Raw genomic sequence first — 23,852 nt, 5'->3', positions numbered from 1 at the left:
ACATATATAGCAATAAGTTGGTTGTATTGTGTTAGTAATTTAAATTACATAATTATGTTCTCTTGTGAGGCATTTTTGTGTATATATTTCTCTAATCGCAACTACATATTTTTAATTTTCGTATAAGTTGTTGCCAAATATCGTGACGACAGAAAAGACTCGTTTTAAGTCAATGTTGACTTTACTTCTAAACTTCAGAGCCGATGTAGAACGATTTAAACGTTATCCTTTTACACTCACTCATCGAAATTCAATAAAAAAGTTTCATAAAAATACTATTAAAAATATATTTAACAAAAAATTTAATATTTAAGCTGTGGGGTTAAGGAGAAGAAAATTTTATATGCTGTTTTATTGTTGGGCAAGAGACTTGCGCAACTAAATTGCCTAGTGTGAAAGGGGTCTTAGTATTTCAAAAACAAATTCATACAAATTCAATATCACGATAAAACTGAGCGAAACTGATGAACTAAAGTATAGAAATATAAAATGTTGACAGACTAATGTTTGGATTTTTATAAATGTTTAGAATTAGTTTAGCCGAATAGGTATGAAAAAAGTGATTTTTAATAGACAAACCTGTGAGATTATTAAAAGCGTACAGTATGAAGAGTATATGCATGGCCTAATTTTACTACTAAATGTATGAATTTCTTTTTATTACAAAATTAAAGTTGAAAAACATCTTCAAAACTAGATCAGCATAGATGTGTACGGGATTAAACAAACAGTTGATTAAGTGATAAAAAATTTACGAGTAGAACCTTCAAACGAGCGAGGCATCATTGTAGACACAATGTAACCGTCATTATTTCGACAGAGTAATGACATGTGTCATTTGTGTCAATTGCCTTCCATAAACTCATCAACATCATCAGCAAGATCATCATCTTCGTTGTCACTTCATTTGATCCACATTAACTAACGGGTTGTCGGCTTAAAATCAAATAAATAAAAGCCGAAGACCATTGAAAAAAATCATAAAAACTTTTTTCTTTCTTTTATTCATTCATTTTTTTTTTTGTTCTTTCAATAGTGTAACGAATGTAACATTAAAAGGAAAACAAAAACAATAAAAATCAAAATGTTTTTGTTTTCATTTTTATTACTTCTTTTTAACTATTTCGATGACATGCTTCATTCAGTTTGTACATTTTTGTTCTTTTAAATCTCAATAATTGTCATCAAATTCAGCCAGCATTCATCATTATGGTTGATATTCTCAGTTCGGACAACGATTTGGAAAAAGAAAATGAACCATTTTTGATAAAAGCATTACGTTTCTGTAAATTATACATTCATACATGTATGAACACTTAAATTGTTTGTAGTTTATGTCCACTAACTACTAACTGCAAACATACTTTATTTTAATTTATGACAACTGATACATTAAACTAAAATCTCTTTTTAATTACAATACGGATACAAGAAATATCATTAACTTAATGGCTTTTAATTTAAAACAAAAAATTGTATGTAGTATATAAGAAAATTGCCTGCACTTTAATAACGGTTCGCTATCGTTACCGCTAAGCAACCGTTACCACTAAAATACCCTTTCCGTTATCGAAATAACTACAATTGCCGTTACCGGTATAAACGTAAACGCAGTTAGATATAAATACTGTTACCGATATTCTATAACCCCCTGTCTATACTTGACAAATATTAATCATAACAATAAATGACATTTGTTGTCAAGACAAAGTTGTCTTAGCAAAAGCACTAACAATTTTGTCATAACGAAGCAATAATAAATACTAATAAATGGAGACTATACCTGATAATTTTTTATCTTGACAACCATTTTGACTTTTATCATGATAAAAATTTATCAAGTATAGACAGGGGGTAATTAATTTGAAATGATAAAAATTAATGAATTTTTTAATAAATCGAACATGAATTTTTTCCCCAAACTTTGTTCATTCAAAATAAGAACATGACAAGTATTATAAAGTTGTAGATTTTGGAAATTTTTGCTCTTTACATAAATTGGTTGATATTTTACAATAGTATTACAATTGCATTACGTTATGATTTAATTAAAATATTTCTGTATAATAGCTCTATACTGCCCAATCTTTCAAAATGAATTAACAAAATCTGAAACGTAATAACATAAACATATCATAAAAATAATTAAACATCCATTAACATTAAAGCATTTCATATTCTTCAATAAGTGCAGTCAATTTCGCCGATATTTTTTTTGTAGCTGAAAATCACAAAAAAAAATTTCAAGGTAAATTCCAAACATTTGTGAACAAACCAAAATATGTATGTATGTACTAGGGTAATCATTCGAATAATGATCGTTCGATTAATCGAATAATTTCTTACGAATAATTATTCGAACAATTTAAAAATTACCATTTTCGAATAACGAATAATTCGGAAAATTTTATGTTAGATAATCGAAAATAATCAAAATATTAAGGTAGATTAAAGTGGTGTTGTAAGACCACTTGATTAAGCAAATATTCGGCAACGTTGATAGATAGTTATAAATAATTTAGAAAAACTGAATAATTAATTTCCTAATGAATTAGTTACTCATTTAAAACATTTTTTTTAATTTATTCGAACAAGTTAAAATCTCTTATTCGAATTATTCGTTTTCTTCGAACAAGAGAAAAACCGAATAATTTGAATACCCTAGTATGTACATTAGAGTTCGTTTGTGACCAGGCCACTTCATTTGATCTGCGGGTATCATAATTTTTCTGAAGATTTTTGCGTAAATAAAAATAATGGCGTGCTTTTTTTTTTGGAAAAATGTCACTCTTTGTGGTGGTTCAACGCACCTAAAGATTCCACTAAAAAAAAAAGTTTTGTATATAAAATCGGTGTCCATTTTTTTCCTATTGCAGTATTATATTTTCATATTCAACTTACACTAATTTCTTTGGAATACACTAATTTCTTTATAATCCGCAAAAAAACATACATATATATTTTTTATGAAATAACAATTTTTCTTAAATTTTTATTTTCTTGACACATTTATTTTTGTTACATTCAATATAATATTCCTATTGAATTTTAACAACTGAAATTGTTAATAAATATAAAAAAAATAAATTAAAAAATTATTGAAAATTAAAATAATATTTCAAACAAATTTTTTCAATTGCTTAATAACTGTTACCATTTTTTTCTGTGTGATAGAAAGGGAAATATTGGTGCAGTTTTGAAAAGCTTAAAAAACTAAAATTCTTTTTTTTATTTTTTATAAGATATGAGCCCCTTGGTGTGAGTTTTTGGAACTATTTTCTACAGAAAAATGTGCGTCTTTAGGTGCGTTGAACCACCACAAGGAGCAAAAATTTTCCAAAAAAAAGGACGCCATTATTTTTATTTACGCAAAACCCTTCCGAAAAACAAACTGACGTAAAAGTAATATGATAATAAGTGTTTGTAATTTTAAAAATAACATCGGAGATCAAAACCAAGAACATCCATTTTCGAACAATCCTGTGTTAAATACATTTTAAATTACTTTTGATATTTTAATTCTTCGTTTTTTGCTGCATTGAAAATTCTTATTTCTTTGCTATGAAACTTGAAAGCATATAAGTAAGTATTTATTTCTGATGAATAAGATAAAAACTAAAAAAAGAACTGTTTCAGGCCCGATTGCAGGCCACATAACCCAATTTACTATTTGGAGTACGAACATATGCAAGTGTATGATGAGAAAAACAGACATTAACAAATATCTTTATAGAATTGCTATGTGTAGAAAAGAATTAATTTTTCAGAAAAACTAAAGATGTTCTCTGATAAATACAATGGCTAAATAATATTTTTAAGCTTAACAAACAACTCTAACAAAGAAACACGAAATAGATTTGGGAAACTGTTAGGGGAATTTAAATAAATTCATTTATTTTAAATTCGCCTTGAGCCCTCGAGCAATTACAGCCAATAAAATATGTATTTAAGGTGTAAAAATCAACAAACAAGATTAATGATGATAAAAAACACACTTTAATTGTTTCGCCAAAGCAAAAATTAAACATAAAAACTAAACCTAAATTACGTACAAATTGGTAATAAGGTTGTGGTTAATTTGTTTGTTTTTTTTCTTATTGTGAAGCGAAGTGAAGGCAAAAAAAGTAGACTAAACAATATATAAAAAACAAAGTCTTTAATAGTTTCGGAGTATTTCCCAAGAGATGAACTGTAAAATAAGATTTGAAGGTAAATATTTTGGTTTTAATGATTTTGACCGCACAAACAAAATGTTGAACAATTTTATGGCCAAGTAACTAAACAATTGAAAACTGAATTGAAAACTGAAACAAATGTGATGAAAAAACAACAAACTTTTTTGGCTGACTTGAAAACTAGGATTAAAAACTTTTTAAAAAAAAATATAAATAAAGTATAAGTTTTTGTTTTAGAAACATTTTTGGATTAAAATTTACTTTTTTATGTTGCTTTTTACAAGTTCTATCGGGTTTAAACGCAATTTACCTAGTTACATTAGTTGCGAGCCCTTATTAAGTAAATTAGCATTAAAAAAACGCATTAAAAAAATTAAAAAACGCATCGAAATCGACAAAGAGTAAAAAATAATAGTTTCCATTTTCGAATTGACTCCAATTTTGTGCACTCAAGTGCTTTTCAAATGGTTTTTTTAAAGTGTCCGATACTGTTTCAGTTGGACGGAGTAAGGAACAATTTACAAAAATAACTTCCCTTTATACAATCACATCCCAATTTGTATGATGCCACTTAACTCTTTACGGTTGAGTGGTCACTTTACTAACCACCTTTTCTATAGTCTTTAAAACATAGTTTATTGTGATTTATTGCCATTTTGCTAAACAATTATATTTTTTGAAGTCATCGTTTATGATTTTTTGCAAAACTTGCCGTCAAAGTTTTTTAAGAGATTGTTAAAAAATTGTGTTTTTGACAAAACCGGTTTCGATTATTGTCTTTTAAAAAAACCGGTTAAGCGGTTTCGGTTTTGTCATAAAAAAAACCGGTTAACCGGTTCATATTAAATTTTTATTTAATGGAAATTTAGCATTTTTTAATTCTTTATGCAATTACTTTACATCTTTTAAGCAATTTTGTCAAATGCTACAATTTTCTATAAAATAAATCAATATTTTTAAAAATGGTATCAAAGTTTTTCATAAATATGTTTGAATGAGCTTTAGAAAATATATTTCATTAAAACCGGTTAACCGTCTTACAAAAAACGGTTTGTCAAAAAACCTAAAAGTTAAAAAAACCGAAACCGATGGAGTTTACAAAGATGAAAAAATCTGTTGACCGGTTTTCGGTTTTGGATACTCTAACTGTTACGTTGCTATTTTGGTTGTTTGGTCATTTGAAATTTTCAAAATTATTTTTTGTACTTTTTACCGATTCTCCATTTTTAGAAAAACTAACGTTTCTGTAAGTAGTGACAAATTGAAAAACTTCAACGGTACCAATTCCACTTATGTGAAAACAAAGTTGTAAATATAAAGGTGCGCACTCCTTGTTTATATTTTGACTCTAACAAAACACTTGAAAATGTTTGTTAACAGTTGCAAGAAAAGAAAAAATTGTTTTATTTTACAACTTTTCAAGTATGCTGCAGGCTTTCCTTTTGAATATGAAATTAAATTTTCATTTAATAGATTTGCTTTAAAGTAATTCCATTTTAAAATGATCGACTAATGCACTTAATACAGGGAGTACGTACTGTTTGTGGACGCTCCCATGTTTGATATTTCAAAATACATAAATATTATTGGTGAAGGGAATGCTAATCGAAATCGACCTTGATTAAAATCAAAGGAAAACATTAAGGTAATAAACAAACAATATCGACATTTATTTAGGATTGGGAACTGATTAACTTACTAAATTGAAAAATAGTTGAAGTAGAAAGTGAAATATTTTTAACTATAAATTCATATTGAACAGTTTCTAAGCCATTTATTTATTTAAATATTTTCCATAAAATTGTTAAACTTTTAGTTTCTTTTCTGTTTGCAAAACTTTATTTTGTAATTAAGAAGTCTTTAACAATTAGTTAATCGGCTGTTAGTTTTATGTTTTAAGTTTCAGTTTAAAAACAAATGACTGTGTGCAAAACGCAAGATTAATTAATTGATACAATATGTTAATTTGAATATTTATCTTTTCTTTTAAATCTTAATTTGCTGTTTCCTAATATACACATAAATATTGTTTCTGTTTCTTTGGTTTTTTTTAAAGCTATTTTTCGATTTTAGCATTTCTATTAATTTGTATTGTCATGTTAATGCCCCTAAAAATATTCTCACAATCTTTCAAATGTTTTTTTTTTATATTTAAAAAATCAGTTCAATAGATTTGAATTGTATTGAAAGTTTGTTTTAGTTTTTTTTTTGTTTTGATTCATTCATTCTTCACTTGAATTGATTAATTGAATATATAAATGGTTAATGGACAGTTAAAAGCAAACATAATTTTCAAATCAAAAACAATATTAATTTGTATAATACTTAGATTAGAGTAGAATGTACGAAGAGAAAAACTAAATGAAATATTTCTCCCTATAACAAGTAATTGTGAATAAAAATTGAAAATCATTAGAGAAATTCATACATTTTCTTTTTCCAAAAGCTTAATTTGCACCCATTTTATCACTATTTAGACCAATGAAATTATATGAACAATTTCAAAGCATGGGAATAAAAATTACCATAGATCTTTTTTATATTTAGTACGCGGACATTTATTCAATAATTAAGTTTTATTGAAAAGTATACAATAGTTTTTTATGTTTGTAATTGTAATTTGTAATTTAAAACAAAAATATTTGAGTTTAAAATGTTAAAAATAACATAAATATTATGTATCGTCCCCTTAATAAAACAATAGTGTATAGTTTTTTTTGCCATTTCGAAATAATTGAATTTAAAATGTTTGTGTTAGTAGACATCTAGAACAAAAGTAATATTTCAATTGATCTTTTGACCCACTTTGTGGAAGTAGAATTTCACCAAATTTGACCACATATAGAATCAGTTATGTAGATTCTTATTATGCAATAAAAATATAATGTTGTTTAAGCTAATACACTATTGTTTTATTGAGGGGACGGTATGTGATTGAAATATAATTATAAAATTACAAGTATTTAATATAAAAACAAGTAATAAGTAAAAAATGCAAAGTTAAGTTTGTACTTATTTTAGGTTAGACAGGGTATTGATTTGAAATTTGAGGATTTCGAGGAAATTTGATATTTGGTACAAATGCTTGAAATAAAATTTTTTTATAAACTTTATCAATGAAAATATTGAAAAAATCTATATAAATATCTGTTTAAATGCAGTGTATAGCCGAGATGTATTTCTATGTTTCGTCACATAATCAGACAGGGTTATATACTATCACCATTATTATTCAACATCTACTCGGAAAAAATATTTCAAGAATCCATTTCTAATGTTCGTGGAGGTAAGTGCCATGTTCGTTAAAACATCAGATTGCCGATGATATCACTTAAATGGCTAACAGTATGTCAGGACTGCAAGATCTTCTGAACAGACTAAAGGATTAAAAATGAATATTAAAAAAATTAAATATATAACACTATAGACAGAGTAAAAAACTTCAAATATCTCGGGTTCACAACGAAAAATGAGACAATTCAAAGGAAATACGATGCCGAATTGAAATAGCTAGAGATGCATTTTTAAGATATCAGAAAGTATTCTGTAGACATGTCATCTTTATTGAGACAAAGTTGCGCTTCATTAAAACACATGTATGGCCAGTTTTGCTACACGCAGAGAAAAAATATAGTTGGGCATGGTTACTGTAACCATTTCAATATTGTTACAAGTTTTTTAACTATATTATAGTCACAGTAACCATTTATATGATTGTGGTAACCATAATATGGTTAACTTACGATTCACATGATTGTCTCAACCATATATATGGTTACAGTAAACATATATATGTTTCTGACAACCATTTATATGATGAAGGACTTATCATATTATGGTGCTCTCGGCTTAAGGCTTATCATAATCTGAGAACAACATATTATGATAAAATTATTCATCATAAATATGGTTGCCACAAACATATATATGTTTACTGTAACCATATATATGGTTGAGACAATCATGTGAATCGTAAGTTAACCATATTATGGTTACCACAATCATGTAAATGGTTACTGTGACTATAATATAGTTAAAAAACTTGTAACACTATATAAATGGTTACAGTAACCATGCCCAATTATATTTTTTCTCTGCGTGTATATGCTTCAGAGGTATTGACAATAAATGCCGTAGATGTAAAGAAAATGGAAGCTTTTGAAATGTGGATTTATCGATGTATCCTAAAAATTCCCTGGACACATTTTATACGTAATTCAGCGGTTCTGATAACTATAAAACGTGAAGGAGAACTTGTTCAAACAATAAATATCATGAGAAACTCGAAATATAAACTTCTTCAAACCATAATTCGAGGAAACATTGAAGGAAGACACTCCAGAGGAAGAAAATAAACATGTTTTTTTAATCATTGGTTTTGATAAAAATTCGTAATAAACATGAACATTTAATAAGTCTACATTATTAAAAATTGTTTGCAGCATAAATATTTCAATGATTTATATGATGATAATGACTTTGTATCGATTCCCTTGGCCTGTACTTCGGAGACATAATGAATTTTCCTGAGTGTATCAAATGTTTTTTTTTTTATTTAAAGTATTGCTCTTTTTAATAGCGTCTTTTACCTATTTTGCAATGAAATTCATTAGCAAATGATCTGAATTTAGATGTCGCATTTTGTCAAACAAAATGTGTTAAATGAAAGACTAAAATATAAATTTACCACCATGCTAAAAAAAAGAATTGCACAAACTAATATTTTCTCACGTTAAGACAAAAACTACTTGAACCGAAAAGATCTCTTCGAAAAACGTATTTATTTATGTTTTTTGTTTTCTGTTAGTTTTATCTCACCTAAAACTAATGAATGCATTTATGATCACGTTGGTTAGATACATAATACAAAACTTTAAATTAAATCAATTACCACCTCTCGAGTTGCCAACAGCAGACTGTTGCATGCAGCAGAAACATGACAAAAATTGTTGTAGCATTGGTCAGAATACAGACGCCTGCATTGATAGACGAGAATAAAAGATCATGAGATGAAGTTGACGAGACATGAACTGAGACTGAGGACAATGGTTGCATTTTATTTATTTATTACACTCTATTGTAAGAGTATGTGTTTATGATGGCAAAATAAAAAAAGAAAAATAATGTATTTATGTGTATGGAAAAAATAAAAAATAAATAATAAATAATGTTGATAATGTTAATAATAATGCAAAACTTAAAATTAGATGCTTTTAAAAATAAATTTAACTTCAGGCGCAAGCCAGCAAACAAAATAAACAAACAAATGATCGCAGTTTCAAAACTTCAACTCCAAATGGCATTAACAACAAACACATCAATTTAAATGACCCACCAAAAAATAAACTTACCAATACATGGCTATTAGACTGGCTCTTAAAAAATATATTTTTTCTGGATGCGTGATCTGTAGTAGCTAAAACTAATTGCAGCTAAATTTTAGGTCTATCGGATAATGAGAACAGGTGACGGAAATCGATTGAATGTTGGAAAAATGGGTTAAAATTTGTATTTTGCTACCTAAAAAATATTTCTTTAAACATTCTTGTAACTTGTTAGAAAGATAAGGTTCCATAGATTTAAACATTTTATTTAAAAAGAACCTTTTGTAAAGAAATCTAAAAGGTATCACTTTTTATCCAATTTTAGAATTTTAGAACGATTGGCGGAAAATGTTGCAGCTGCTAGTTTTAGCTACTAAACAACAAAATAAAACTCATCCAATCCAAACTAATTTTTTAAGGGCAGGTCTAATGGGTATTTGTAACACATGAATGTGTTTGTGTTTGTATAAAACGAGCAAACACGGCCGCGTCCGACCAGGCCAATACAAGTCAAGTCATCCAAGCCAAGTGGGGCCAATACATTTGAGTTTATTGTGTGTGTGGATGTGGCTGTAGCTGTCATTATGACACAAGACCATCACAAATGGATTTTTCCAGCTTTATTACGTGTATTCCGATGATGACAACGCTAATAATGATCTTTGTAATGATTGCGTTGTTGTAAAAATCATTATTACAATTACGATTACGTATCTACATACAATCATTTGCATGTAGGTTTATGTATTTGTTGCTTTGTAGATGACTTACTTGACTTACTGTTGCTGTAGACGTTTCTACTTGTTGTAATATTTTTTAAGGTGAAGCTAAATTTATTTTTCTTCCCCTGTTTTTTTTTTTATTTTTTTTTAGTAATTGACAGCATTTAGATCATCATCACCGGCATAAGACGAGAAGAAAATGTGATGATGGCGCATCCCATTTACTTACATTCACATGCAATTGTCGTTAGTTACCATAGAAGAATGTGTGCTAACCCGTCAACGATTCTGTTAATGGTGATCATAACGATCAGAATGATAATGATGAAGAGATTCTCTCATTTGTCGATGTCTTTTCATGTAATATTTCCCCGTCTGCATTTTAGTCTGTTACTGCTTAGTGTCATTTATCTTTTAGACAAAGTAGTACCTTTGGTGCCGTTCTTTCCGGCCTGTTTTATATTGGCTATGTATTATGAATGTATGTACAGTTGTAGTAAATTTTTGTGGCTCTTGTACGATTCCAGTTTATATAGAGTTTAATTTTTAAACAGCGTGATTTTTCTTACTTGCTTGCAAGCAAGAGTGTAACGAATTGTTTGACGTTAATGATGTGATATTAACTGCAACGAATAGACCGATAAATCAGCCACTCTACCCTATACGAAACAAAAGTACTTTGCACACTGGGTCTTTAAATCACAAATATTTAAGTGAAAGCATTGATATCAGTGAAATATGCATACATACTGATTTAAATGAGCGGCTAGATACTTGAGCATATAGATTAGTGTGTCCCAGATTTTTCGGAAGAGTTTTAGAGATCGCCCAAGTCGAGTTTATACCAAAAATCTGGTTTGTCGACCTTTTTGAGTTTTCTTCATAACTTTGTCAAAAACCACGTTGTTTTTGTTGTTGAACAAATATTTTAAGAGATAAAGGTCAAGGCTTTACTTTTATGTGCACAAACCATAAGTTCCGGCAATACTTTTGCCCATTAAGGTACCATATATTAATTTTTTTGTAACTTTTGATAGATTCTAGACAATTTAAAAAAATGGAATTTGGTCTTGGTCTTACCAGTCCAAAGGTATACCATTTTTAAGGTTTGTTCCCAATGAATATTAAATATTAAAATTTCAATTGTTTTGCTTTGTTATCAGCTGAGCGATAAATAAAAAAAAAATCATTTTGTATACACAAATATTTTCGTTTGCTTTAAATACTGAGAATTTAACAAATCGAGAATTTATTTGCGAATATCTAGTAAAAGTGATTTTTAAACTAAGCAAAACAGAACGTTTGATTTATATTTGTTTTTTGTTTATTTGGCAAACAGCTTATAACACTGTAAAACAAAATCAATTTTTTTCCAAAAATAAAGACCAATAAATTTTGATAGAGGAGACAAAAAAAAAATGACACGTGTATCGGCGTTTTGAAAGTTTACATTTGAATTTCATTTGAGGGGGGGTTAAAGTTTCCCAACTCTGGCACATTCTTATTGTTAATCGGCATAAGAAACCATGTGATCCTTACATTTTAGGTATAAAATGTGTTCAGCAAATTTATGTAAAATGTTACGGAGAAAATTTTTGCAGAATATGTTAATCCTCTAAATCCTCAAGGCATGGGTCTTTTTTGTCCTTATTTTAGCATGAACAAAAAATAGTTCAAAGTTAACTAAAAATCACTAATATCTCTATTATTTTACCTTCGATATCAAATTTGGAAAGGAAGTATTCATTAATTACATTTTTTTAGCTCTAGGTAATTCCCCGTCATTACAAAACCATGTCAGTATATTACAGCGATAACCCTAGGCTCTCTTTTGTTGTGTCTTATTTCTGACTTTCTGGTTGAATTTTCCGTTTTCGTGTGTTCAGGGACTTATACAGCGCAATTAATAAATTCCGCGGGAGTTTGTTCCCCGGGAGTTTTTTCCCATTGAATTTGAATAGGAAAAATGAGAAAAGGGAAAAAACTCCCGGGGAATTTTTATTCATAATTGGGCTGATAGTAAAATTTCAAATTTTCAGCAACCTCTAAACCTCTTCCGAAAAAACTTAAAAAATCTCAATCTATTTAGCGATGGCCATCTGTCCATTGTTTTGTTGAAATAGGTTCTCCCAATCCCCAGATAAACACATGTAGTACTGATATCAGATATAGTCTTGAGAATTTTGGTATTAAAAATCAGCAAAATCGGCCCATAAATGGTTGGAATATAAGCAAAAATCCAAGTCTACTTTGTTTTGTTACACAAAATGTAGAAATCTGTTGATAAATGCAGATAAAAGTCGAAATTTGTTATATAGTTTCTAAAACTATTTGATGCTGTAGTTGGAGATAAAAGAGACCCAGCCGCAAAACGATAAAATGTTACATATTTTTTTAAACAAAAAACTATATGACAGCAGCTTTAACAGAATTTTAATACAAACTATCATTTATATAATTGCTGCGTCTGTTTCTGTTCCACTGTGATCATGTCTCTAAGTCTGCTTTTAAGTTTTAAACACTAATGAAAACCTAAAGCTTCAATTCCTCACTAACGTACTCACCAAAACCATACCACAAATGTGCAAAAGGCACATAAAAGTTTAAGAAAAAAATTGTGCGTGGGATACTTAACAAACGACCAAGATAATAATAGACATAATAACCGACAACTGGCTTGTATTGCACATACCTACGGTCTTACATGCCTATTTATAAAAAAAAAACAAAAAAAAAACATTTATATGTTTCGATATGCATACGAATGAATACATATGCATATATGTACATACTTGCACTACAAATATATATATGATTTTCACATGTACAGGGATGGGATGGAATGGCAAAATTTTACAACAAAAAATGTATGCATATGAAAAAAATATCAACATCATGCTGTCCAATTCACTATAAAAGTCTGTGGAAGATTGCATCTACCTTATATTGTTTGTACACCCAAGTGCATGTATACGTCAACATACAGTGGTGTCTGCCTTATAAACATATGAACATATACATACATATGGGCAATTCCACGAGAATGACAACCACGACCCTTGAAACTTGTTTTCAAGATGATTTGAATAGGAAAAAACACTAAAATGTTACTACGCCTATCACGATTCACAAAATTTTCACACATTTTTACATCTCTTCCGTTTAATGTCAAGTATGATATACCCTTACATCGCACGATATTTTGAACTTCAATGTTTCTAATGTATTATTTTTTTATTTGAAATATAGTACTCTCTGAATGGTACATAAATACCAAATTATTTTTGATATACTCTTATATTTGTAAAATCTATTCCACTCTATAGGCATACAAATGTCATGTACGATGGCATGGAATTGCCCATATGTGGCTCAATTCTGACTCTGAGATTATTAGAGTGTTTTTTTATAGTTTCTTGCTTTAAAATAAAAACTATTTGCATTTAGTAGCGCATTACAATGTGTCCAACTGTTAAATAATATGACCTCAATGCAAGTTCAAAAGAATAGCAATTTTTTTTATTTTTATTTTTTCTATGAAATTGTTTTTTGTTGGAACAGTACAGTTAAATTTGATATTTAAAATTCAATACAAATACAAGAAAAGATTTCTCAAGTTCTCATTAATAATTTCCTTCAACAATATTTCCAATGCTAAAGGAAATTCAGTCTGGAATTAATAAAACAATTATGAAAAAAAATTAACTCTATTAATATTTATGCAGTTCTTAAAATTTTAATGACAACAGTCCAACTAAATTAATTTTAAATTTATGAAATCGTTAAAGTTTTACTGCAATTTTTAGAAAATTTAATAATAAAGTTGTGAATTTGTACGTTTGTTCATAAATACATTATTTATAGTATTTTCACAGCTACAAACATGTATTTATAAAACAAATATTTACGATACGAGTAGATGTAGAAACTCTGTAAAATAATAATATTTTAATGCAACATAAAATATATGATAATTTTTATACGTTGCAATTATAGTCGGAAAAAAACAGAACTGAACGACATTACGAAAGGTATAACTACCTAATAGGGCACCTACCCAAAATATTGATTCGTCAGCTATTTGGAGGCTTTGGAAAGTGCATTTCAACAGACAGACGGACAACGCCACATCGGCCCTACACCGGGTATATGATTATTAACAGTTTTCTTTTGATTTGAAAGTTATTTGTATTGAATCTTATTTGAATACCAACATTTTAAAGATATTTATGCTCGATAAAGTGATTTTCGGAAGCGGTACTTATATGGGAGCTATGACTAATTACAGACCGATCGTCACAAAATTTGGTGGGATGCTTTGCGTGTATATGATACATATTTCTGTTGAATTTTATTTGGATACTAACATATTTCAGAGATGTGGAGCTGCAGAATAAAAGGTACATTTTTGAAAATTTAAAAATTTTGGGAAATTGATTTTTTCTAGAAGCTTTCATGGTTATGCTTAGAATGGTTATACTTATGGAATGAATTTGGTTATATTTATAATATTTATGAGAGCATAACTTTTTTCAGATAGGGCTATGGGGACTAAGAGAAATAATGGATCGATTCCAACCAAATTCAATATAAAAGTTTGTGCCAAAGTTTGTTGAATTATCTTCAAAATTGCGATCTGTAGTTTGATTACAAGGTTTACATGGATGGACAGACGGACGGACATCGCTTAATCGACTCAGAAAGTGATACGATTATGAATTGGACAATTATATTTTACGCGTCGTATTTAACTCCATTTGAGTCCATAATATGTTTTTAGAATTTCTGTTTTTATCTATTATTTAATTTTAACAGGATTTTTAAAAAATATCACAAATTTTGCTTAATTTAAAAACAAACTATCAAAATTGAACACCCACACAAACTATAATTAAAAGTAATAAAGGTTTTTCATAAAAAACCCAAATTATTTTTAATAACCAACAGTTTTTGGAAATGGTTGTACAATTTTAGTTACAATTTTTTTGCGTATTAAGTATCTATGTATATAATTACTGAAAATTAAATTTATATATTGTACTTTCATACATTCTATTGGCAGTAAATAAATAGCAATTAGAAATAACATTAAATTTTTTTATAATTTTAGAGTAATAAACTTTTAACAAGAAAATAAAATAAACATTCTATTTGTTAAAGTTGTTGATAGTTGCTGAAAAACCTTTAACAGCAACGTGTAACATTATTGCACATAGTAGATTTTTAAGTTCTGTTTTACGATGCAAACGTTAAAAAAAATGTTTTATTTTTATGTTTGTTGGTTATATATTGTAAGCAATTGTTAATTTTTTGGCCAAACAAGAGAATGTGGGTGTTCATCCCAATACCTAACACCTATAGTGGTCCTCAGTACTTTCAGTTTGTAGTTCATTCTATATTCTCAGCTTTTTCTTCGTTGGCATTCTTGTAGGTAGACATTCTTTTAAAAGTTTATTGACTCTTGAGGGAGAAGAGGAGCAATGAAAAGAGAAAAAACATTTTTTCTTTTAATAATTTCCATCTAACCAATTAAGCGTCATTAGATAATGATATGTAAACTAAATTCTATGTGTAACAAATGAAAGAATGTAGCAGTAGGTTTGTGGCAGTGCCAGTGGCAAGTAAAATGCGTGCGCACTCACGCTGACATGTTGATAGCTAATGAAAACAAAAGACTACAGAAAAGAACCTTTACAATTTCACTGTGCCTGAGAAGATGATTTTTATCAAACATATTTTTTTCTTTTCAATTTACTTGTACCCTTCTCAACTGAATTTATGTTTAGGTTTGCTGGGTGTTCTTAATGCCCAATAAATTAGGAAATATTTCATGTAAATACAGGCGCACCAAAAACGAAAGAATTAAGAAAAGTAAATGATTGAAAAAGTTGAAATCATTAGAGTAAATATTTGGTTATAATTTAGGTTTTACTGAATTACACAAGAGTTGGTTTAGTAAAAGTCTTAAAAGTGTTATCGGCGTATGGATTTTGAAAGGAATTTGATTAACAATTTATTCAGTTTTTTGTTTCACATTTACTTGCAGTAGACGAAATTGTGTGGTGCGTTGTTTAATAAAATATTGAATGAAAAGTTGTCACACAAGATTGTGGCATACAGAAATATTTTTGATTGTCAATACAGAAATATTTAAAAATAAAAAGACATTCACATAAACACACTCGCTTACTCGTTAGTTTGTTCATTTGCTGGCTCATTCACTTAGCCGAAAAAATGACAATTTACAATTATTCAAGTAGGTGGCTGGCTGACTGGCTGTTGCTGAATTTTATTATTTTTATTATTGCCAACATATTACCCTATCTCTCTCCCTCTCTGACTCTCAACCCCCCAGGTGCCTGAGCTTCTGTGTTTCAAGTCAACTTTTTTAAGAGTCTTAACATTTTTGTGCAAAGTACGTTCAAAGTGGGTCAGACAAGGCCGTTCAGATTTTGCGTTTTTCTTATTTATTTGTTTGTGGTTGTTGTTTTTTTTTTAAAAAACACAATATATTTCTTTATCTGGTCGTTGCCGTAAATATTTATACATAAATAAAAAATAAAATGAAAAAAAAACTTCTACTTCGAAGCTGTTAAGTAGTGGTTGGCATCGCTGTAGTTGTCGTCATCCAACATCGATTGATCAAATTCTCGCAAATCGTACGTACGTACGACAGATGTTTTATGTTTAAAACCACAGTTTGCCATTCGCAAAAATTGTTGCTGCTGTTTCAGTTGTTGTGTTAATGTTTTTGAAAGCTCAACAATGAGGTCGACTTTTATTCGCATTTATGCTTTTAATCGCGTTACGTGAGTAATTTATTGCTCATACAAAATGTATTTATTATACATCATATTGTATCGTATCTTATTTTATTTTATTAATAATACTTACATATATTTTATCGTAAATACATACATACCTACTCATAAATAAACACATACCCTCTACTCGAACTTTTAAGACTTATTATGATCGTTAAAGAATTATTTTTTTTTATTTCAAATATATTTGGTTTTTGGCGTCAAATTAAACTCGGCTTTAAGAAAATTAACATTTGTTGCTTATTAATGTCATAAAATCTATAAAACAGTCATAATGTGTACACTGTCGTTCATGAATGACATTAGTTACTATTTTTCCTACTTAATACTTTTTTACACTAACTATTAATATTTTTATTTGTTTAAATATTTTTGACATTATTCATGCTAAGTTTTTGTAACGAATTCATAAAATTTAAAATTCACAGCTTTATTCTTTTAAGTAAATTTATTGCAGTGTATTGTTATGATAGTTTCTTTTTTATGAAAACTAAAAATATATTTTGGAGACTTATTTTCAATTCAATGAGAATTTATGAACTTGATCCATAAAATATGAAATTAAAATATTTTGTTATTAGTTTTTAATTGCAATTAAAATTATATTCAAACAGTAAAATCCCCAAAAGCTAAGGATTTCCACTTTAGGCTTTTAAATATTCAAATAAATAGATATTGACTGGAAATATGTACATTGAGGTGAGTAAATTTTGTTCACAAAAAATCTTATAGCAAAAAGGCAATCTAAGGAAAATTCTAAGAAACTTACCCCAAAAAACCACAGGCATAAAATCAAATCCTATCTTGCGCATTTCTTCTTTTTTCCAATAATTTTTCTGATTTTTTTGAGTATTTATTTATGTATTAAAAACCAAATAAAATGTTTATTAAAGGGTGATTACTGTGAAAGGAGAATTCAAAGAGTTTGAAGTTCCCATTTCTTAGTAAAAAACTCTTACTTAATAGTAATCACCCGTTAATAAACACTTTATTTGGTTTTTAATACATTAATAAGTACACAAAAAAATCTGAAAAAACATTTAAAAAAATATGAAATGCACAATATAGGATTTGATTTTAGACCTATGGTTTCTTGGGGAAAGATTCGTAGAATTTTCCGTAGATTTCATTTCTGGTATACGATTTTTTATTTTATCCATACACAGACAAGCAATTATCCTAGTGATCTTTTGTAAAAAGTGTTTGAGTTTTAAAATTAATGTGCTATTTATACCCTACACCACCATAGTGTGCATGGTATTATGCGTTTGTGCAGATATTTGTAATGCCCAAAAATATTAGTCTAACACCCACCTTAAAGTATACTGACCGACTCAGAATCACTTTCTAAGTGGCAGAGTACAGGTCGCGGAACGAGAAATCCCGGGAATTCCGCAAAATTTTCAATCCCAAAACCCCTGGAAAATGTGCGAGAATTCCCGGGAATTATTTTACTTAGTTTTATATGATTTTTCTTGAACACAACAAATGCAGAAGATTCATACAAGAAAAAAGATTAAATCCAAACAAATCCAAAAAACAAGTTCATTATTCAAAATATTCCAAAAACTCGTGAATGTTCACGACAGTCACAAAATTTTATACGATCGAAAATGGAATTCTTTTAGTATTTTGCTTTTTCACAAAGAGTAATAATAATATTTGTAATAAAACCACCTTCCGTGGAATTGAATTTTGTTGATTTAATTTTTTCGTTTTCCATTCCGATACAAATGACAAATAGTGACAGGTTTCCCGGGAAATGAAATATTGCGAGAAAAGAAAAACTCTAATGTTCATGTTGCCTAAACTGGCCTATGTATTTATACCCTACACCACCATAGTGGGGAGGGTATTATGCGTTTGTGCAGATGTTTGTAACGTCCAAAAATATTAGTCTAACACCCACCTTAAAGTATACCGATCAACTTAGAATCACTTTCTGAGTCGATTAAACGATGTCCGTCCGTCCGTCCGTCCGTCTGGTTGGCTGGCTGGCTGTCCATGTAAACCTTGTGCGCAGAGTACAGGTCGCAATTTTAAAGATATTTCGATCAAATTTGGTACATATTACTTTTTCGGCCCAAGGACCAAGCCTATTGAAACTGGCTGAAATCGGTCCATTATTTCACCTAGCCCCCATACAAATGTCCCCTCGAAATTGGACTTTATCGGTCATAAATGTTTAATTTATCTATGTATCTACACAAATTTCGCTCCAGATAAGTTTTATATATACAAAATTCATGTCACAAAATTTTGTTACGATCGGTCCATAATTAGTCATAGCTCCCATATAGACCCGCTTCCGAAAATCACTTTATCGTGCATAAATCGCTTAAAAATGTTGGTATACACACAAAAATCAACATAGTTAACTTTAATATAGACATAAATCACACGACCTAATTTTATGGTGATCGGTCCATAATTGGTCATAGCACCCATATAAGGCCCACTTCCGAAAATCACTCAAAAATCTAAATTATTGATATTTTAAAAGTAAAATTTACCCTACTTGGTGTAGGGTATTATATGGTCGGGCTTGACCGACCATACTTTCTTACTTGTTTTAATAATTTTTAAGTTCAGAATTATTAAATCTTTTTTGATAATTTAGACTACATTTTATTTAAAAACATATAATATATTAGGACATTATGACAATATGACTAACAACAGACCGTGTGAATACCCCAAAGGTAGTGAGAATTCCAAAGTACAAATTAAAATTTAGCTTTTAAAAGCAACATGTAGGCTTCCGATTCTATTAATAGTAATAAAAAAGCAAGATATTTCAAACTATCATATATATGAGGGATTTCATGTTAATTGAAATAGATGTCTTCCGGTTCAGACACAATTTTTCAACAAGATTGGTCAAGAACTCTCTGAGTTAGAGGGGTTCAAAATTTGATCTATTTGGCCAAACAGTTGTTTTTTCTTACCCATGTAACTTATTACCTATTGTTCTTAGCAAAATGTGTCCCAAATAGTTTTGGTAGGTATTTCTTCAATATTTCGGAAAAAAAATTAAATATTTTTTACATTTTTTTGCCAAAATCAAAAACATTTTTGCCTTTTTCAAAATGGGCCCTTTTTTGTAAGAGCTCTCATATAAGGTCCACTTCAAAATTGTCCTTATGTCTATTATATAGCTTAACCTACATATTTAGGTAACCGATATTTGACTACATATTAAAAATCTTTAAATAAATTAGTATAGAAACACTTCTACTACATGTGAGAAACCGTAGAACAAAAGGTACTTTTTTGAAAATTTAAAAATTTTGGGAAATTGATTTTTTCTAGAAGATTTCAACCCAAATATTATAAGATAGTAAAAACTCAATTTGTAAAAAAATTCGAAAAAGTACCATTTTGTTCCGCGGCTCCTCATGTTCACTTGGTGTAAAGTGTTATATGGTCGGGATTGGCCGATTGCATTTTTAGGCATTTTGTAACTTTTAAAGTTTGCGCACTATTAGTTTTTATGAAGTCAAATGGGGATTTGTTAGAAATTTATTAATTTTCGAACATTATAGGTTATGTTTGTTCGGGATCTTAATACAAATGTAAGTATGGAAGTCGATATAACGATGTCCGTGTGAATGTTTGCACATATGGTGGTTGCCATACGTATTCCGAGGCCCCCAGATAGCCTTACAAACCATACAAATTATTTTTAATATACTGTTGTGCCCTTAGTTAAGAAACCAACAACTAATTTTTTACCTAAAAACATATGTATATGCAAAGAAAAATTGGAATATATTCCAATTTTTCTATGCAACATAATATTGATTTGTTTATAAATTACTAAACTATTGAATAAATCAATTGGTGGTTGTAGGTCAGTTATATGGTCTTTGACGTATTTTAATCGTACAGCTGATTGTTGTGTAGTGTAGAAGTAGACAATATTTGATTGGTACAAATTTATAATTTAAAAAATTGTCTATTGTTCGAGATTAAAACATTTTTTGTAGAGAAATTAAAGTTTGTATTAATTTATGCGAAAATATTAATATTATAGCTTCACAGAGAAGTCAGTAGAATAAATATCATACCTTTTTCTGAATATCAATAGAAATTAATCCAATTTGATGTGATTTATCGGAACGTTCGGATTTTGTTTGTTGTTTATTATGTGATGATTTAATAAATTAAATATTTATACAGCTCTACTCTGACCGGCTTTGTTTTGTTTGTTTTTTTTTAAATGATTAATATGAAATTGAATTCTGATTTTAAACTCAGATCACCTTAGAAATTTGGTTATTTGCATAGAAACTCATATAATTTTAGACTGTAGGTTAGTATTTTCTTAAAATTTTTATTTAATTGGTGTTTATTATTCTTTTGTTTGTTGTGTTTATTTGCAATTAATTTTTTATTTTTGTTGTTGATGATGAGAAATTATGAGGGATATCGAATAACCAAAATATTTATAAAGTGCTTTTTTTGCTTTGTATTCATTCAATTCAAATTTCTTTTCTTTTGTTATGTTAAGTTTTTTTTCCTTTATTTATTTGCACATGCAGCAAATGGTTTCACTTTATAAAACAGAAACTATTCATGATTTTACAAAAAATTAAAACAAAAAAATACAAAATATCAAACGTTTACCATAAATTTTGTTATTCTATAGTTGTCGGAGTTTTATGCGATCGTTTTTATAGGGTTTTTATTATTTGTTTATTTTTTTTCTTGTGTTTCGATTTGGATTCGAAATTCATTTGTTTTTCTTACTCCATTAAAAAGAAAATATTTATGGATGATTTAACAATAAAACGAAAATTAAAGAGGTTTAATTTCAATAATGAGTGCACGTTTTGTTTTTATAACATAAAATCTTTACAATATTTAAAATAATACATATTTAATTGTTATAAAACTATTCAATTATCACTATAAAATTTATATGGAAGCATTTTAAAATTCTTATTAGATCATAGTTAGACACACTAAATTTTGTAGTTATTTTTATCTATTTATACCTATGGATATGCACGTATTTTGTTATCGTATTTGAATGGCACTTAAAATAAGTTTTCTTTTCTTAAAAAATATTTATAAGATTTTTTATCCTTATATCTGGTTTAAAATATTTTTTATTTTATTATTTTTGCACTCTCACTTAACAACAGAATATTGTTGTATATAAAAATCCATTATTGATGGTGGTTTGTTTACCGATCCCAACACCGGTACCGCAGAAAGGTCGTAATGATACTGACAACCAATCGACCAGAAAGAAGTTGTTGTCCACACAACACAATACATCACAACAAAACTATGCTCTTTCTCAAATCAAGCCGAACACTTAACACCAATACCTCGCTCAACACGATTTCAAAATTGTTAAAAAAAAACTTCGATCAATTGTATATAGATTACACGGCGCAACACTGATACTGCGGCATGGGATTTGCATATTAGTAAATGTTGATATATGTATATGTAGTTCTTTATAAATTACTTGTAAATTACATTGCATTAAATAAAATATAAAATTGGAAATTAATGGTAATTTGTATATGCCATTCACATACACTTATTTATCACGATTATACGACAAAAAGGTATTCACATAACTTTTGACACATTTGGCAATTCCATGTTATCGTTCGTGACATTTGTACACCTATATAGTGGAATAGATTTTGCAAAAATAAGTGTACTACATTATATGACTAACAATGTAAAGATTCAATATTTTTACTGGAAAAAATAATAGAAACGAGTAAAAGGATTCAATTTTTAGAGGCACATGTTTTTATTCATTGTTAAAAAATTATTTTATTTTAATATTTTGTTGCCCTAGGTTTGTTTTTCACAACTTCATTGCATCTGGGTATAGGTCCGGTGACTGCGAAGGCCATTCCAGAAATTCTCATCTCAAGGGCATCTCTTCCTCAACAAATGGAAGTATTATGCATTGCAATATATTTACGTAGTCCGGGGCGCATATTTTGTTCTTAATCCAATATACTGGACCGACACCAGAAGAAGTGAAACACACCCATATCATGATGAATCCACCGCCATGTTTTTTAAAGTACTTTTTAAAGTACATTTTTAAAGTACTTTTTAAAGTACTTTTTAAAGTACATACATTAAAGTACTTTAAAAGGATTTTAAAAAAGTACTTTAAAAGTATTTTTAAAAAAGTACTTTAAAAAGTCTTCTTAAAAAGGCCAAAAAAAATAATTTTGTTTAAAAATTTCGAAATTTTTGGTTTTTAAAAAGGCTATAAAAATTGGAAAATGCATATACGCTCTGTATTTTTTTACACATATAGAAAACGAACTCCCAAATAAAGCAAGCGCCCACAACTTTTAATTTTATTCATAAAAGATAAGATACATAATTCGTAGTAATTGGCTACATCGTGCAGTGTTCTTCTATGTTTAATATTGCAATAGTCGGCAATGCAGTGCCGTTTTTACAAAACAGCTAGTTTCTGTAAATTTTCAGTTTGTTGTTGATTTTGAATCCATAAATTTGACTAGTAGATAAGATATATGTATTATATATCAACATATAGGAAATTGTGTCTTCTTTTCAAAAATGTATACAATTTTCAATAATTTATACAAGACTTTTTGTAAAAATATGGAAAAAAATTTTAAAATGTTATTAGAGGATATTTGTTTTATCTTTAGTTTATGAAATCAAAAGCTGTGGACAGATTTTAATCATTTAGAGCTTGTTTTGTTTATAATTTTGTTTTCTATACGCTTAGAAATTAAGAGTGTATATGCATTTTCCAATGTTTCATGCCGTTTTAAAAAACAAAAATTT

General features: G+C 28.5%; 1 protein-coding gene across 4 annotated transcripts in view; it reads right to left on the bottom strand.

Annotated features, from left to right (window-relative positions):
• Nucleotides 1-21,813, bottom strand: part of Cad86C (Cadherin 86C) — a 132,262-nt gene extending 110,449 nt beyond the window's left edge. For 3 of the 4 annotated variants that reach the window (XM_065515015.1, XM_065515017.1, XM_065515016.1), the window contains exon 1: nt 21,116-21,813. The gene's annotated coding sequence lies outside the window, so the exon portion shown is untranslated. The remainder of the gene's footprint in view (nt 1-21,115) is intronic. The other variant, XR_010576840.1, reaches the window with a different exon arrangement.
• Between the last annotated feature and the right edge of the window lie 2,039 nt (nt 21,814-23,852).

The sequence above is a fragment of the Calliphora vicina genome, chromosome 1, assembly GCF_958450345.1.
Source record: "Calliphora vicina chromosome 1, idCalVici1.1, whole genome shotgun sequence".
Lineage (NCBI taxonomy): Eukaryota > Metazoa > Arthropoda > Insecta > Diptera > Calliphoridae > Calliphora > Calliphora vicina.
Note: the sequence above shows the minus strand (reverse complement) of the source record. Positions and strands in the feature narration are given on the sequence as shown.